The 18,407-nt window shown below is 51.1% G+C and overlaps 1 protein-coding gene across 3 annotated transcripts in view; it reads left to right on the top strand.

Moving 5' to 3' along the window:
• The first annotated feature begins 2,602 nt into the window (after window positions 1-2,602).
• Window positions 2,603-18,407, top strand: part of CASZ1 (castor zinc finger 1) — a 206,588-nt gene continuing 190,783 nt past the window's right edge. For all 3 annotated transcript variants that reach the window (XM_054085594.1, XM_054085596.1, XM_054085593.1), the window contains exon 1: window positions 2,603-2,760. The gene's annotated coding sequence lies outside the window, so the exon portion shown is untranslated. The remainder of the gene's footprint in view (window positions 2,761-18,407) is intronic.

Below are 18,407 nucleotides of genomic sequence, written 5' to 3'. Positions count from 1 at the left end.
ATAAGCAAGAATTCATAGCTTGGGATCTGCTCTTTTATACTTTTGTACCAGAAGTTGGGACATTTACTTTCAGAAATGCCTGGGTTTTAACCCGGCGGTGTCTCTCCAGCGTACAAATTCAAGAAGTTTTGGCTTTTTATTTTCAGCAATTTATAAATACTTGCCAGAGTTATTATAACAGGCTCGCACAGTTCTATTCGCTTTAATTATCCCATTTTCATCCCCCTTTTCCTGCTTTCTTACTGTGAGCAGGTAAAAATAAATAACTACAGAATGACGAATACCAAGCAATATTCAAATAAACAAAAGCCCAGATCCTGCAAAGAGACAGACACTTTAAACACTCTGAGTGTTTCCACATAAATATCTCTCTCCACTGTAAATTAGGCTGGGTTAGTAAAAGTCTACTCTTTACCGGGTCCTAAATATTTAACTTAATAGATGTACATCGCTAAACTCATCTGTTCGAAATTCATGAGTCAGATCCCCCCCAGTCCCAGGCTGCCAAATTACAGAATTTTCTCCAAAGCTGTTAGAAATCCATTTCTTTTGGAAGTTTCTTCTTTGTCCCCTGGCTTCTGAGGCTTTTGGGAGCACCAGGCCACCTTTCCAAGCTTCCCTGTGTAAACACAAGTGCAAGAAACATGTCATTCCAGAAGCTGGGGATCAAAGGAGAACACCAAATATTGGGAGACTCACAATAAAAGCTCAAGAGCTGGCAGCGGTCCTGCAAACACTCATGTACGTGAGTCACTTCTACTCACATGAGTAGTCACATCGAAATCAGAGGAATTACTCTATTATTATTAATTATTGTTATTATTTATGTGTGTGGCAATAGCACGTAGGAGCTGGGATGGTGCAGCAGGGCCCCATTGTGCAAGGCACTGGCAAAACCAGGGCAAACAAGTGATTTCTGCCCCAAAGACCTCGCGGGGTGAGTGTCGGACAGGGGGGGCTCGGGTGGAGATGAAAGAGAAAAGGAAAGAGCGAGGTGCTCGTGCAGGGGGTTCTGTGTGGGTGTGCTGGTGGAGAGCGATTAGAGTCATTCAGGAGTTTACAGGTTGGCACAGGTTGAGCCCAAACAGGGCCCAAACTCTGCATGTCCTCCGCTCCCCTGCACGCAGCCCCACAGACTCGATTCATGCTGAGAACCAGGGCCGGGCAGGCAGGTGTCCCTCCAGCGTGCAGGGGGGCAGTGAGATGAGAATCCCTGAGGACAAAGGAAAGGGTCTTTGTGGAGGGTTTTGCTGACCTCCCACCACAGAACGTGCACACATAACTCTTAACGTGCACTAACAGCTTCTGCAAGGTGGGAGATACCTCATCCTGAGTATTGCGTCCAGTTCTGGAATCCTCAACATAAGAAGGATACGGAGCTGTTGGAATGGGTCCAGGGGAGGCTACTAAGATGATCCAAGGGCTGGAGCACCTCCCGTAGGAGGACAGGCTGAGAGAGTTGGGGTTGTTCAGCCTGGAGAAGGCTCAGAGGAGAACTTATAGCGACCTTCCAGAACCTGAAGGGGCTACAGGAAAGCTGGAGAGGGGCTGTTCATAAAGGCTTGTGGGGATAGGATGAGGGGCAATGGGTATAAACTGGAGAGGGGCAGAGTTAGACTGGACATAAGGAGGAATTTCTTTAGGATGGGAGTGGTGAGGCCCTGGCCCAGGTTGCCCAGGGAAGCTGTGGCTGCCCCATCCCTGGAGGTGTTCCTTGCCAGGTTGGATGGGCCTTGGGCAGCCTGAGCCAGTGGGAGGTGTCCAACCCAGGGGTTGGAACTGGATGGTCTTTAAGGTCTCTTCAAACCCAAACTATTCTATGATTCTATAGGGCTGATAGACAAAGTAGAGCTGAAGAAAGTTGTTTCTTCACATAGAAATGGGATGCGTGCCTGCTGGAAACTCAGGTGTGTGCAAATGGGGGGGACCCTTGGCTCTGGTCCTGCAATGACATCCCTTCAAACCAGCCCACCAGGCTGCCCGTGGCTTGCATGGCTGTTGCTTGACACGTTCTGTAGGATCCAGACCTGCAAATCGTGGTCCTGTACTCAAATGCCATGAGAGAAGAGTGAGTACGATTGTAGGTGCAACAAGACAGCAGTTAGTTCCAACCTTGAGTGAAAACTACAGTTGAGAACATAAGCAAGAGAAAAGTACCGAAGTTTAGAAGTCTGTAAAATAAAGCTGAACATTGTGCCGAGGAAACGCAGCTGCAGAATAGAGAAATAGGTGCAGCCTGGTTAGTGATGGGCATGGAGTTTGGTCTTAGGGAACCAAGGTGGGCAGAGGTCACGAGCTGCAAAACACAAAACTGTGTTAAAACTTGCAGTGCTGGGAAGGCGGAGGGGTCGGGGAGAGGGACGACCCCAGGGCAGGGGGTGGGAAGCCGCCCGGGAGGCGCTGGCAAACGGGGACACCTTCTCTCCCTTTCCTTTGCCAGGGAAGGGCGATCCGGTCCGCGTTTTGCAGGCGCCCCTGCGTGCCCTGCCTGCCCGGGGAGCCAGTCCGCTCCGCGCCCGCGCGCCGCTCCCCGCGCCCTCCCGCGCGGCCCGGGGCAGGGAATCCAGGCCGTGTTTTGCGCGCAGCCCGCCCTCCTGTTAGAAATAGGAAAATTCAATAATCAAAGCGAAGGGGAGCGCGAGGAGGGAAAAATCCGGGATCAGGGCAAGTTTGATGGCGCATGCGCGCTGCAGCCTCCATCCCAAACACACACACATTTCCCTTGACTTGGAAAGTCACCCAAAGCGGCCCCAAGTGCAGGTAAGCCCGTCCGGTCCCGCAGCGCGGGCTGGGGGCGTGCGGGGCGCTGCCCGCAGGTGGGACCCGCGCTCCGCAGCCACCGGGGGAGCAGCGGGCAGAGCCGGGATGGAGAGAGGAGAGAGGGGGCAAAGCCGGGCGAGCTGCGGGCAGAGCCGGGATAGAGAGAGGAGAGAGGGGGCAAAGCCGGGGGAGCAGCGGGCAGAGCCGGGATGGAGAGAGGAGAGAGGGGGCAAAGCCGGGCGAGCTGCGGGCAGAGCCGGGATAGAGAGAGGAGAGAGGGGGCAAAGCCGGGGGAGCAGCGGGCAGAGCCGGGATGGAGAGAGGAGAGAGGGGGCAAAGCCGGGATAGAGAGAGTAGAGAAGGGGCAAAGCCGGAGGAGCTGCGGGCAGAGCTGGGGGAACTGCGGGCAGAGCCGGGATAGAGAGAGTAGAGAAGGGGCAGAGCCGGGGTGAAGCCGGAGGAGCCGGGTTGGAGCGAGTAGAGAAGGGGCAAAGCCAGGGGAGCCGGGGAAGAGCCGGGATAGAGTAGAGAAGAGGCAAAGCCGGGGCAGAGCAAGTAGAGAAGGGGCGAAGCAGCGGGCAGAGCAGGGGTAGAGCAGGCAGAGATGGGGTAAAGCGCAGAGAGAGGGGGCAAAGCCGCGGGAGCTGCGGGCACAGAGAGGGCAAAGCCGGACGAGCCGGGTCAGGGTGGCTGGAGAAGGGGCAGAGCCGGGGCAGAGTGAGTGGAGAAGGGGCAGAGCCGCGGAGCTGCGGGCAGAGCCCGGGGAGCCGGGATGCAGCGCCCGTCCGTCCGTCCCCCCCCCGCAGCGCTCGGGGAACACACGTGTCCCCGCACCGCGACCCGCAGCGCCGCACGGGGGTCTCGGGACAGCGGAGGGGGCGCTGGCAAAGTTAGGCGAGCCGCGCCGGGGAAGTTTGGCAAAGCGGCCGCAGTCCCCCGGCGGGCACACGGGGCAGGGGCAGCGCGGCGGAGCGGCGGGTTATTTTTACCCGGTGGCATTCGCAGAATGCGCAGCTGATTTGCCGTGCGGAGCCAGGAAGTTTCCCCCCCCCACTCCTCCGCAGCTCTTTCTCCCCCCCCCAACCCCCCCATCGCCCCCCCCATCGCCCCCTGCCCCCTTCCCGGGGGTCCCGCGGGAGCCGGGAACGAACAGGTGGCGGGGCCGCCGCTCACCGCCACCGCCGGGGGCGCGGGGACCCGCGGTGTGCGGGGACCGGGCTGTGCGGGAGCCCCGGTGTGCGGAGACCGGGCTGTGCGGGGACCGGACTGTGCGGAACCCCCGCTGTACGGGACCCCCGGTGTGCGGGGACCTGGCTGTGCGGGACCGCGGGTTGCATGGACTGCGGGCGTGCGGGGCCCCCCTCGATGTGCGGGGACCGTGGGTGTGCGGGACGGCAGGACCCGTGTGTGCGAGCCTCGCGCTGTGCGGGGACTGCGGTGTGCGGGACCCCCGCGCCGCCCCCGGGGTGTGCGGAGCCCCCTGGATGTGCGACACCCCCGGGCGTGCGGGGACCGGACTGTGCGAGAGCCCGCGGGTGTGCGGGAGCCCTGCTGTGCGGGGACCCCCGGGTGCGTAGGGACCCCGGTGTTCGGGGAGCAGCCGATGTGCGGGGCGTGCGGGGACCCCCCGAGCCCCGCTGCCCTTTGGGGGAAGGTGACACTCGGGAGGCGCTGTGCCCCCTCCCGCGCCGCTCCGCTCCCCGTTCACCCCCGGGAATTTATTCCTTCTCTTCATTCCCTGATTCCCAGCGCGGAATAATTCCCTCGCGAAGGGTTTGGACTCCTCGTTTCCCCCAAGTCCTGCCCGCTTCCCTCCTCCCCTCCGTTCCCGTGCCGCTGCCACCTTGCTCGCTGCCCTAAAGGTGCTTTGGAAGAGTTTATGGGGAATATTGGTGAACTTCGGTAATCAAGTTTCCAGATCTTATGCCTCCTGTTTAATTTATTAGACTAGTTATTTATTCTGTTGATGATAATCTGTTGCTGGTTTCTATGGAGATGTTAAACTGATCTCTTTCAGAAATCAAACTCCATATGCACTAAAACGTTTAAAGGAGCAGCGTCCCCTTTTGTTTTCAGACTTTGTACCTTTTCAGGGCTTTTATTGGGCTCCTGTATATTTTATATATTAAAGCCTGAAGTTGAAGCTTTGTGCGAGACAGAGCTTATTATGGCTAACAGAAAGTCAGGGCTTTGATCCTTTTTTTTGCATCATCATTTAAAACAGATCATTTTCCCCCCCTCATCACACAAGATAGCAGAACCCTTTCAAGATCAAAGAGTCCAGCTAAAAACTATTGTTTAAAAAAAAAAAATAGAAAAAGAGCCAGTTAAATTAGGGGGATGTTTCCTTAATCTGCTTATTTTGTTCTAAAGATTTTTTTTATTTTTTTTTAGCAGTGAAAACAACAACAACAACAGAAACTTGTGGCAACTACATTGTTATTTTTATACCTCCCAAGTCTTTTTAATGTTAAAATAAGTTCAAAGTCAAATATCTCTAAAGATAAAGTGCTTGTTAGGGTGTTTTCATTACTCGGTTTCTAAATGTGGAAGGTCAGAATCCAGAAAGCTACCGCATTAGAGAGGGTTTTAATAGTCTTTGTCTCATCCTAATGAGAGTGAATCCTAAAAAACGTTTTCCCTGCAACATTTATAAATTATTTCAAAGAAGTCTCTCTGCGTACAACTCAGTTGTCATTATTTCTTAACTTACCCATCGCATTATTACACGTGATTCGGTGCGATATCACTTTATAAAAAGTCATTGAGGTGAGAGAAGAAAACAGGGGGTGTTTTTTTTATGCTTAAAATTGGAGACCTCCTGGGGAGCTGGTGCGTGGATCGGGCTGAGGCGCCGTGCACGCCAGCTGTGGGCTTTGCTCCTCTTCTGGAGGAAAGTTAAAAGGTTTGCAAAGAAAATAGGACCAGCACAATGCACGTTTGACACTCTAAGAACCCCCCTTGTCGTACTTTCTCATAGTGTACCTTCCAAAGGTTTCCACCCTCGAAAACAAGGATGTTTTTTCCTCTCGATATGCTTTTATACTAATCTTAAAAAGAAAAGAATAATGCTAGAGGAAATAGTGCGTGGAAGCCTGACAGCTTGTATGTATGTGTATATACATTTATGTTTCACATACGCACATGTCTATGGAAAACACCAGGGTGGTTTATGACCTGTCCACACTAGACTTTATCTTTTTCACTCGTTAATTTTTCTCCCTTTTTTTGTGTGTGTGTGTTTCGAAGAGTGGAGGATCGTTTAAAAATTTTTGCTCTATATTCTGTTTATTTGTTTGATTTGAATTGCAAACAGAATTGACTCTGACAAGTAAAAAGAGGAGGGGGAAAAAAGGAAACACTATGGCTTTAAACTCAGGAGTTTGCATATTCTCCTTGTATCTTTCCCCTTTGCTAATTATTGTGTTGTTTTCAGAGCAAATATGTCATATCCATGGCGACCAGGCAGGTTTATTGTCTTTCAGAAGCAATAGCTCACATAAGTAATTAATGACTTCTTTTTTTTTCCTCTGGCTTAGGTTAAACAGATCATTCAAGGAAAGTCATATCTCTCTCTCCCTCTCCCTCTCTCTCTCTCTCTTTTTTTTTTTAGCCCAGTGACATAAGAACATGAGTTAGAACAAGAAAATACTTTAACCAAGAAGTCAACAGCTTATTTTTCCTCATTTCTTTTTAAAAGCTCCAAGTGTCAGCTTTCCACACACATGACGTTGTCATTCTTGCAGTTTCAGAGCGAAGCCTGGGTAGAGGGAAAAGCCACGGAAAGCTGGAGTTCAGTTGGTGGTTGTACAGCTGAGCAGAGCGTGTGCGTGTCTCTGTCTGCAGATGTGTGGGGAGGTATTATTCTTGCTTAAGGGTTTTGCTGTGTACTGGGAAAAAACCTTTCCCTCGCTATCCTCCCCCCACTCCCCCCCATTCTATCTGTATTAAAATCAGTGTTAAAATAAAGGTGTGTTTTTGTATCTTGCAGATTGTAATTCAAACAGTTTCCAGGAAAGAATTAGTAATTCATTTTTATATACAGCATATATACACACACGCTCGAGCTCCACCCAAAACAATCAAGCTAACTGGGAAAAAAAAAAAACCCAACTTATTTCCTTTTTCTTTTCAAGCCCAAGCAAACTTGCACCGTGACTTTCAAAACCCTATTAAAAATAGCCCCCTGTTTTTGCAAGGAGTTTGCTGCAGGTATGAATCTTGTCCTCTCCCTTTCCAACTCTCTTTCTTGCTATTAATGCTCAATTTGCTCTGTCCAAGCCAGGGGCTGGTTAGCCACTATGATTTACTGAGGTGGTGATTTTCTTCCCCCCCCCTCGCCCCTTCACCCCTGTTTTGGTTTTGCTAATTTCATTTTCAGAAGGATTTATACACAGTCCAGCTATATAAATTCCTTGGGAGATAAAAGCGCCGCACACTTCCATAAACAAAAGCTTTTACTTGCATCCTGTCTTCCTTTTTTTTTTTTTTTTCTTAAAGTAAAAAGGAAAAAAACCTTAAAAACAAAACCCCAAGCCATCCGATTGAAGCAGGTATCGTAAATGTACGCTGGTAATGATTCTGGATTCCACAACGCTGCTACTTTAACTTTTAAAACCTGTTTCCTTTCTGGTTTGTAACATTAATCAAAGAGCCGCTTCCTTCCAATTTTTCCACAGACTGGGGCTAATTAGAACCACTCGAATCATATTTTGTAAATTCCATGTGGATGTTACTTTAGGTTTCATGATGGCAAATGCTTCAGGTTCAGCCTGGCAGGGCACTCCTAAGGTTATTTCTGTTACCGTTTCTGCCTCCCAATGCAATTCACAGCTTCTCTCCTTTTCCCCCCCAAATAGATTTGTGGGTTCACACGCAGAGGTGTGCTGGAAATAGGCAAAAGAAAAGCCAAGAAGGCAGGAGATTTGGCAGTGCAGTTTCCAAAGAGCAGCAGAGAACCCCCCTAAGTAACGTGAAGCTGAGGATTCAACAGACTTGATAATTGAGCCCTTAACCTCCTGATGTCTATATCAGAAAAACAGAGTCTAGCAGGGGGAGACAAAGAATAAAAGCAAATACTGAGTAGGAGGAAGCTGGGGAGACGACTGAAATACTGGAGTGTGGTTCAGGATACGTATAAATCTGAACGTTACGTTTCCTTAGGTTCAGTTTTTCCCCTCTGGTGAAACCTAGCTGGTTTAAAGGTGGCTTGGGGAGAACCTGCTGTTTGTCATGCAGCCGAGAGCCTGGCGTTGCTGTGGCATGAGCAGATGGAACTTGGAGAGACTTCTCCAGGAATTGGTGTTTATGTTTCCCTCTTTCCTTTTGTTTTTTAAGGACTGACTACTGATTTTTATTTATTATTATTTTTTTTAAAATAGGAAGTTAAGTAGCCAGAAGTTGGGAGTTTTCAGGTTGTGATTATTAGGCTGTGCTAAAGGGATTTGAACTGAACCACTTTGAGCACCAGGCAGGGCGACTGCTTCCACGCTCTCCTACGGTATTGCTCTGCTACGGTATCGCTCTCCGGTGTGTTTGTGCGCCCAAACAGGGCATCGAGAATGAAGGGGCAGTGGCTTTCCACGGAGGATCTTAAAGTTAACTTGCTTTTGGTGTATAAGACTACAGCTTCAAAGAAAAGCAAGAGCGCATCGTAAATTTTGCTAAAATTAATCAGCCGTTTAAGAGCTCCACATTAACGAGGTTTTCCAGGCAAGCAGCTTTCTTCCCCTTCTCCTCCTCTTCTTCTTCTTCTTCTCCTCCTTCTTCTTCTTCTTCTCCTTCTCCTTCTTCTTTCTCATTCAAAGTCTGAGAGGGTTAGGGTGGAGGGGGGAGAATGTGTGTTAAAAGAGGAAAGGGTGGAATTTGAGTGGAAATAATAAAAACAAAAAAGGCTGGATTTGTAGAATATAAATCCTCGTGTGTCCTTGATCCATATTGTCAGGGTTTTTTTTTTTTTGGTTGGATTTGTCCTGTGTGTCTTTGACGGAAAAGGCACGTAGAGAGAGAGAGAGAGAGCGCGCGACAGAGGGGGAGAGAGAGAGACGTGTCACTGCTTTGGAGCTCATTATCATTCTTAATAAGTCTTAAGGAATAAAGAGGAGCATTGAGTGTAAATGCTGGGTAATCCTAACACTCCTCAAGGTGAGAGGAGTCTCGAGGACACAGAGAAAGAGAGTGAGGAGGAGGGGGCTCTTGCGGGGGCAGGAGAGGAGGTGCGCAGGGAAGTGGGTTTCGGGCAGCGGGCACCGGTTGGGAGGGCTCGTGGCTCCGGGACACATCAGTTTTGTTCCACAGGCCTGTGCCGAAGAAAGTTGTCACCAAGTTTGCATCCCAGAGATGACGAGCAACCCCGCTGGCTTTCGGGCCTGAAATATTGGCCTCTAACGGTGATGTTCTCCAGCAGACTTTGAGGGAACAGGTCTACCGCCCTCCCTTCTCCCACTTGCAGCGGAGGCCTCGCTCCCCTCGGGGGATGCTGCCCTGGGTGTCCCCGCTTTGGCAGCTGCAGGGGAACCCTCGGGGGGTGCTCCCCGTGCCCTGGGTGCTCCCCCAGCCCTGGTGATGCGCAGACACTAGGGGGCTGGCAGCGGCCTCTGCCTTGGCGATTGCAGTGCTGGACCCGGTGGCAAAGAGGGCACCGAGGAAGGGGAGCCACGGGCTGGGCTGCTCACACCCATCCTAAAGAGCCAGGAACCTGCCTGCACCACTGGCTCCTTTCCTCGCCAGGCGCATTTCACCGTTACCCGCTTTAAATGGGGTATGTGTGACTTTTTTGGGAAAAAAACCCACACTTCAGGGTTGGCAGAGCCCTTTTTACTGTGTCCGTGTGTCATGGGAGACGCTGAGCCCTCAGTGATGCTCACTGGCACTCCTTTCGAGTCTCTTATCTCAAGTCCAGTCGCAGCCAGAAGGGACTGCTGTAATTGGGAATTTGCCTCGTGAATCTCAAACCTAAAGAGGGGGTGGAATCGTACTTGGATTTTTTTTTTTTTCCTTCTGCAGTCTGTGTTGCCTCTCTGGTTCAATCCATAACTTCTGGCTGAAATATGAGCCTTACCTTTTTATGAATGACTCCATGTACCTTGGAGCAGGTGGGGAGATGACACAAATACAGGCTGGGTGGAGAATGGATTGGGAGCAGTCTTGAGTAGAAGGACTTGGAGGTGCTGGTAAATGAGAAGCTCCACGTGAGCTGGCAGTGTGTGCTGGCAGCTCAGAAAGCCAACCATGTCCTGGGCTGCATCCAAAGGAGCGTGGCCAGCAGGGAGGGGATTCGGCCCCTGTGCTCTGCTCTTGCCAGACCCCAACTGGAGTCTTGCATTCATCTCAGAGGCCCCCAACATAAGAAGGGCATGGACCTGTTGGAGCGGGTCCAGAGGAGGCCATGAAGATGATCCAAGGGCTGGAGCATCTCTGCTATGATGACAGGCTGAGACAGTTGGGGTTGCGCAGCCTGGAGAAGAGAAGGCTTCAGGGAGACCTTAGAGCAGCTTCCAGTACTGAAAGGGGCCCCAGGAAAGCTGGGGAGGGGCTCTTGATCAAGGAGTGCAGGGAGAGGACAAGGGGTAACGGCTTTAAACTGAAGGAGAGGAGATTGAGATGAAATCTTAGGAGGAAGTGTTACCCTGGGAGAGTGGTGAGACACTGGCCCAGGTTGCCCAGGGAAGCTGTGGAGGTGTTCCAGGCCAGGTTGGATGGGCCTTGGGCAGCCTGAGCCAGTGGGAGGTGTCCCTGCCCATGGCAGGGAGCTGGAACTGGATGAACTTTGAGGTCCCTTCCAATCCAAATCATTCCATCGTTCTAAGGGTTGTGCATGTTGAGTTTTGATCAGTTGGCAGGAGAAGCCAAAAACAATGAGGTGGAAGTCTTGCTAAATGCTGATTTTTCTGGGTCCAGGTGCTTGGCTTCAAGGTTAAGTGTTACGCTGGTAATATTATTAGGTATTAAGTTATTAGTAATGGAACTGCGGGGCTTGCCTGTACTTGGCAGAGAACTGCTGAGGAACTGTATTAGGGCTGAGTTCATCATGGTTTCTCTGGTAGAGTCGTTCCAGTGTGCCTCACCCGGAGCTGGAGGGAGTAATGGAAAACACAAATGCAGTTTTTGTGCATCATATGCCTTTTGAACTCTTTCCTGAGACAGGTTATGAGTTGTAGCAAGGAGGCAGGGGCTCTGGTGTGAGGGATCTGCCTGCAACCCCTCATGCTCTTTGTCTGGTGGCTGCTGAGGTGTCAGCTGATACCTTTCACGCGTGATTGAGCTGCTCTAGAATCCGACCCCAAGGTACAAGAGTCTGTCCTCCCGGGGCGAGCTCTAGAGCCATCCAGCTGCCAAGGCCTCCGTGTAATCAGCGCTGTAGGAAAAGGGTCTGCCTTGGCAGAACCATCAGTTGTTTGGGGCCTTTGGCTCCTCGCCTGCCATGGCGTTTTGGAGCAGTTTGCTCTCCAGAAGGTTTCCTATTTTTGTTCTGCCACCAGTGATGCTGTTTTGAAACGAAATAGATTGCTTCTACATTCTGAGCCATAGGGCTTGTCATTTCAATGACAATACAGCAAGTCACCTCAGAGTTGGTCTCTGAGGCTGATCCTGATCCTTCTGCGTGCGAGGCTGGTCCCAGTGCTGGGAGGGCAGCACAGCATCACGCATAGCAGCATCCATCAGACTGGCAACAGTGGGAGGTGAAAAGATGAACCCTATAGACCTTTCAGAAGATTTTTCATTTTGGCTACTACCCTCTGGATCATAGAATCACCAGGTTGGAAAGGACCCACTGGGTCATCGAGTCCAACCATTCCTATCAATCCCTAAACCATGCCCCTCAGCACCTCATCCACCCATCCTTTAAACCCCTCCAGGGAAGGCGACTCAACCACCTCCCTGGGCAGCTGTTCCAGTGCCCAGTAACCCTTTCCATGAAAAATTTTTTCCTGATGTCCAGCCTGACCCTCCCCTGGCGGAGCTTGAAGGGGCAGCATGAACTGGGAAGCTTAGAGAGCGTATCCATATGTCCCCTTGATGGGGAGGGGCTGTTTGGAGCTGTAAAGGGGGTCTTATTTCAGTTATGTAGTGAAATGTGCTGTGTAGTGTCACCTGGGAGAGGCCCACTGTAGTCCTTGCGGAACAAGCATTGGGAATGTGACCCTAGCACAGGTTTGTTCGGTGGCCAAGGAGACAAGTTGACTGGCCAGCTGAGAGTACAGAATAGTCTGGTTCTGGTCCCTGCTTTGACTTGAGGGTAGGGATGGCAGTTGGCTCTCGCGTGTGAGATAGTTCTTCTTTTATGATTTTGCTTCTGCTTCCAATAGCAAAGGGATTGGGTTATTTTATTCCTAAGCAGAATGACTCCCAGCCCTCCACCTTTCTGGGTGTGGCGAGGTAGAGCCTTCCAAATAACGAGATGTGAACATAGGTGGCATAAATGCAAACTGAGCTGTGTGATGGCAGCCTGTGGCTTCGAGGTATCTCCCTCCTGCCCCGCTCAGCCCATCCCCATGGCAGTGAGAGCCAGGGCTGCACAGAATCCCGCTCGTCTGCCTGTTGGATGATGAGACTGGCAAAAACAGCTCGGAGGCTGGCAAAGAGCTCCCGGCCTGGCTGCCTCCCCATGGGGACTGTGTCTGCAGAACATCCTCTCTGTGGGGCTGCTGGTGACCAGCCCCTCCCTCCGCCAGTGCCTCGGGCTGGCCCAGCTTTATACCAGGGGAACCGTGTCCTTTCACACTGGTGAGCCAGCAAAATCTCTCCCAGGGGTTATTGTAACCTCTCAGCAGCGATTTGCAAACAGGCATTTGGAGATAAAGTCTTGGTGCCAAGCGAAGGGCCAGTAGGGCAGATATGAAACGCGGCAGGTTTATGAAAGGGAAGGTGTATGAAATGCAGCCTGCATCTCCCATTTCACTGCACTATGCCAAAACACACAGTTTCTTATTTCAGTCACTGTGATCTTTCAAGGAGGTTAATTTCCATGACGAACTCCAGGCCACGTGCTTGGAGGATTTATCTAATTAGACTGACACTTTTCTTTTTTAAAAAAGAAAATTAAGCTGCACCTTGGAGGACTTAAGTATTTTAAACTGTGGGAGCGGCAGCAGGCGGTGTGATCCTTGCTCATAGAGCAGGGAGAGAGGAAATTTCCCCTTTTTCAGTCTTCTGTTTAAGACTTTGCTAAAGGTTCACGTTTACTTAATTTTCTTACGTGGTGGCCGGATGCTAAAGAGTGCTTTATCCTGCCTGAGTGAGTCCCTAAAGCCTCAGCTGGCTCTTTAACTCGTGTAAACTATTGATGTTCTGGGCTGTTACGTATTCAGGATGGAGTGGAGGGTAAAGGGGAGACCCACTAATGCTCCTTAGCCATGTCCTAGAAAACCTGCCGCCTGCCGGGGCGGTGAATGGAACGCCTGCAGCTCTGTAATGACCAGGGTAGGTGCACATCCTTCTCATCGTGCCTGAGCACCTCGTGCTCCTCAACGTCTGTATCGCTGGAGCTGATGTGACTGTCCTTGTCTTTTCTGTGGTCACACAGAGAAGTGGGTCCCAGGAGAGCCCCTGAGCCCTTTGTGTTTGCGTTTCCTGCTGAAAAATGCCTTTCAGGCGAGATCTGGGACCGTGCTGTAATGAAAACAGAGGATTTTAGGTTGAGGTTGTTACGTGCGGGCAAGCTCTGTGCTTTCCTCGGACCGACGCTGATTTTGTTCCCATCAGAGGGCTCCTGGAGCCCTGCTTTGCGCTCCCCGCCTGCTGCCTGCCCGTTACTTGGCAGACTCCTTGTGTTGCTGTTTGTGAATCCAGCTTCGGCTCAGTTCAGGTCTGCTATCGTTCCAGCTGTTTATCTTTGCAAAGGCGATGGAAGGGAGGTCTTCACTGGGCACTGCATTTGCTGCGACAAACTCAGACCGCGTTTCTTGCAGCCCAGGCTGGAGCAGAGTAGCGTTTATGGGGTCCGATATGACCGGGGAGGGAAGCATCCAAGCAGAAGGGGCCAGCGTGAGAGCAGCCTTGCTAACTCTGGCGATAACAACTGAATCCTGCGGAGCTCTTCACGATGCAAGACACCGCACAGAGTGAGAAGAGTACGGCAGCCTGGCCCAAGGAGGTGGTCCCTGGATGTGCTGCCGTCCTCAGCTGATGTGCTGAGGAATCCATGGTGGATTGAACCTGACATTTAATTTCGGTTTGTCTTTGGTGAGGAAAGGTATAAAATAGATATTTCCTCTCCTACACCCCCCCCCCCCCCCCAATTTAAAAGCAAAAGAGAAAGAAAAATAATCAAATCTACCAGGCGCTCAAAGGTCTGACCGATAAGAGCCTCGTCGGCTGGGGAGCCATCGTTCTGGCTTGGTCAGCCATCCCTAACAAGTTACGGGTTGTATAAACTCCCAGCTTACAGTTGTAAATTTACTCAGTTTTGAATACAGCCGCAAGCTGGCTCAGCAGGATCCGAAAGCATCTGCTCCAGTAGTCCTGGTATGCCCGCAATTCGCAGCTTCTGGGGGCCCGGCTGTGGACACATGGAACCGTGGATGGCCAAGTCCTGGGCTGCACCACTCATGGCCCTACTGTCCCCTAAACTGAAGGGCATCGCACCAGCATAAGCTGCTGTGTTGATTTATCCTTTCTTAGCTTGTAGCTTCTTTCCTTTGGGTGAATGCCTCTCGACCTCCCCAGCAGCAGGTCTGCTGACCCATGCCCGTTTCTGTCCCTCACCTCAAGACAAGGAGCTTGGCTGGGAGAGGACTCCCTTGCAGGAAGCTTCCAGGCGCTGCCCATCTCTGCCGGATGGTGTGGCAGGTGTGCAGGAGTTGGTCCGCAGGCAGGCCGGAGCCCTTTCCTGCAGCGTCTGCTCAGTCTTGGGCTGAGGTGGAGTCAGTGGGTGTTTGCTTGAGTGACCGAGACTTCAGGGTTTGCTGCTGCGGAAGGGACTGACCTCTCTGAACACTTGTAATATTGCAACGTTTGCTGCTCCTAGAAAGCTGAACTTTTGGCTTGTCGGCACTGAATCCTGCTGCAAACAGCGGCATTACCAGCATTGAAAGGGAATTCAGCCCAACTATGCAGATAAATTTTGACCACCTCTTCTACGTTCAGAAATCGAACAATTGACATCAGCGAGGCAGAGGGGCATCCTGCCTCATCCAAATCCCTGCTCTCCTCTTGCCGCTGGCTGCATTTCATCGTGTTTCTGATGGGGAAGCATTTTGGTCGAGACAAATCCTTTCATCGTGGAATGAGGCATGGAGTACTGCCATGTTACTCGCATTGACACCTTAGCTTCCAGTGAAACCAATTTGATATTTTCAGTTTGCTGGAATGGACTTGGAAGGTCGAGATGGCTTGAGGGATGGCCAACCCCAGGCGTCCTCAGTGTGCCCCTGGCAGAGCTCCAGCTCTCTCAACCAGCTCGTGGCCTTCTTCTACTGGAGCAGGCGGGTTGACTGGCTCAGGTTCCTCCAGGTATGAGAAAGGCGAGGGCAGAGGTTATGGAGGTAATATGGCTCCAAACGCAGTGATTGTTCTCTCCTGAATTCAACTTCCTACAAATAAATGAAAATAAGTGGATACACATACAAGGTTTTGAGAGGTTTCCTCTCCCATCTTCCCCGTCTTCCCTGTGGAGTTGTGCTGGTGCTGGCTCCCAAAGAGTTAAGGTGACTCATGCTCCTCTCACTAGATCTGCTGGCAGGAACGCTTCATCCCAGCCTCTAATTGGTGGTGTTTGCTCTGCACTTTCTCGCTCTGGTTTTGATGAAAACATTTAACCAGAAGCTTAGTGTGCAGAGGCTCCCAGCTGACAGCCGCCGCGCTGTCTTTACCAAGTTGTCCTTGCTGTGTAAATTCAGCAGCCTGGCTGGGGAGGACAAACACACGCACTGTCGCAGCCCCTGGCCCCTTGGCTCTGCTCCTCTGACAATCTTTAGCGTCCTGGCCCATATCTGCTCTAGTCCGCAGGTGCCTCTCTGTGCCTGAACAGCCAGAGGCATTGGAAGCCAGTTCAGAGCCTTGGGAATAAGGTTGTAGAAGTGAGAAGAGTGGCCCCGACAGGTCCTGTAGGGCTTGGTCTTACCTGAGAGCAGAGGGACAGCTTGGTAGGACTTGGGAGGTCTGTTCCCAGGCCATCCAGCTGCAATCCCAGGGGATTCCTCCCCGTAGAACAGGCTCCGACAGGCTCTGTGCCACGCAGGAGGGGTGAAGCTACAGGTTCTGTTACAACCTACTCATTCCTTCCTGTGCTGTTTGGGAGCTTGAGCAGGATGTTCCCAACACAGCGTTTCATTGCCACTGTTTCAAGTAATAACCTGATTGTCCGTTGGCTCTTCTAATGGGCTTCACCCAGAGCGTCTCAGCTAATTTTGATGTTTGCCATGGAAGTGGCAGAGAAGTTACCATGACCTTATGGAGATGGTCTTGAGCGCGGGCATGTCCAAGCTCCTCAGTTCCTACATTACAGAACCCTTAGGCAGCAGCAGCGCTGAAACAGCCCCTGGGGGAGATGCCAGTTTATCTGTGTTGCAGCTGGAAAATGCATTCAAATTTCTGCCCAAACAGGAGATTGTGACATGCAAGACGTTCACCGGAGCCTGTCGGGGCTGCCACTTCTCTGGTAGTTCTTTACTTTTCTTTCCTTATCTCTGGTATCTACCCTATGAACAGCAAAACAAATCCAGATGGGAAAATTTATAAACCAGAAAATCTGGATTCCCCGTTCCTGGAAAAGCATGATTCCTTGTTCTCAGCCGCCTCCGTGTGTCATGGGGTCTGCCATGAAGAGATGCCAGGACTGTTGAAAGACGCCAGGCCTATGTCTCCAGTAGAGAACCATAGCGGCAGTGTTACACCCTGTGTGAGAGCAGGTTCCAAAAGTAGGTGTGCTCCGTCGGGGAGCAGGATTTGTCCTAGGGAGGGTTGGTCAGCTAAGGTGTTTGTCCTCTTTAGATCCATTTGAGGACCTTGCTTCACATAGCTCTGCTGAACTGATTATGCCTATTGAGGGAAATTCTCTGCCTCTTCCCCAACGCTGAGTATTGCTATTCTGGAACCAAATGCATGTGTCTCATGAAAACAAAAAAAGCCAGGCCAGGCCCCCACGCCACACAACGTGCTGTTATCAGCCCAGAGAAAGGGGAGCAGGCAGGTGTAGGATAACAGCACAGCAGAGAAAGACTGAAGTGCATCATAAAATCAAACAGCCTGTGCTCCGGCTCCCCCAAATGCACCACTGAGTTGCAGGGTCTGCTCTGAGCTTTTGAATGTCCTCCCAGCAAGTGCCTGCCTGGGGCACCGTTCAATTTGCTGCCAGAAATGAGTTGAGGATGATCTGCATCGTGGCAGTGCCTGGAAGGCCACTGCCCACTGGGTTGTGCTTGGGGCTGCAAGAGTGATGGGAGCTCCTTGCCCCGAAGGGCTTATGGACTGGGGAAGGAGACTGCTTACAGGACTGACCAGCGGGGGGTCTGGACTTGTGTCCTGAGGTCAAAAAGGGTAGTCTTGAATGGAGAACCAGAGCAAGCCTCTTAGCCTTCCCTTTTCATGAAGATTGTAACTATCTTGATTACGACCTTCACAACCTTCACAGTCATCAGGGAGGAGCCCATCCAACCTCCTCCATGTGACAATCTCTTCTCCAGAGCTTTCTTAGGTGAAGATATTTGTACCAGAGTTTTATTTGATTTCTTTGCACCTTTTCTTGCCGTGAGGATCTCCTGTTGCCCCTTGTGCTCTGGGGCTGGCAGAGCTGGCAGCGGTGCTGCTGGCACTTTCATTGCATTGAGCAAAGCGGCGTCTTGGCTTCCTTTACCCCGGCAGTAGCAGCCAGCGCTTTAGTGTCTTAGCGTGACTCAGCCACTGGAATTGTGCTTACCCAACAATACCTTTTGTCCTTTGCCCAAAACTTCTGGCCAAGAAATAGGGAAAAAGGAGGAGGGAGAAAAGAAAGAAAAGATAAAATTCTGCGTTTCGTTGTCCTTTCATCGCAGGTGGTGCCAGTTGGTTTTTGCTTTATTTGTACAGGGTGGGGAGAAGAGAAAAAGAAAACAAGGTGGAACTCGGACAAGGCCCAGGAAATGTTTGAGCCTGACAGCAAACTTCCTTTTGTTCAAGGGAACAGGGGAAAGAGAACAGAAAAAAGGGGCAAAAGACCAGTTCAAACCAACCTCAGCCCTGTGCTCTCGGGCCGGTTTCTTCTCCCTGCTCATTATTGTTTGAAGTTGTTTTTTTTTTGTTTTGCTCAGGTGTCTTGTGATAATTTTGTTTGCACTGGAGCCTTTGTGTGCTGCCTTCTGGAAGGTGAACAGATGAAAGGTTTCCCGGGGACACATTTGTTATTTGAATGGGGAGGATTTATCATTTATTTTAGGGGTATCCTATGGACCGATGCTCTGTGTGATCCTCCTCCTATTCTGGAGGAGAGACAGATGAGCAGTTTAGGGGATAGGTGTGCAAGTCATGGATTAAAATAGGGAAAACAGCAGGTTTTGTTGATGAGAAAAGGAAGAGGACCTTGAAGGCAGCTGTGCCTGATGGACTCCTGAGTGTGCTGGGACGTAGAGGTCCCCGTCACAGGAGAACACTCTGGGTTCTTGTAGGCACTGCTGAACCACCAGCAGTGTTCTTTCAAAAGAAGAATTGGGAGTTGTGGGATCGTTGCCCCC

The sequence above is a fragment of the Cuculus canorus genome, chromosome 21 (genome assembly GCF_017976375.1).
Source record: "Cuculus canorus isolate bCucCan1 chromosome 21, bCucCan1.pri, whole genome shotgun sequence".
NCBI lineage: Eukaryota > Metazoa > Chordata > Aves > Cuculiformes > Cuculidae > Cuculus > Cuculus canorus.
Note: the sequence above shows the minus strand (reverse complement) of the source record. Positions and strands in the feature narration are given on the sequence as shown.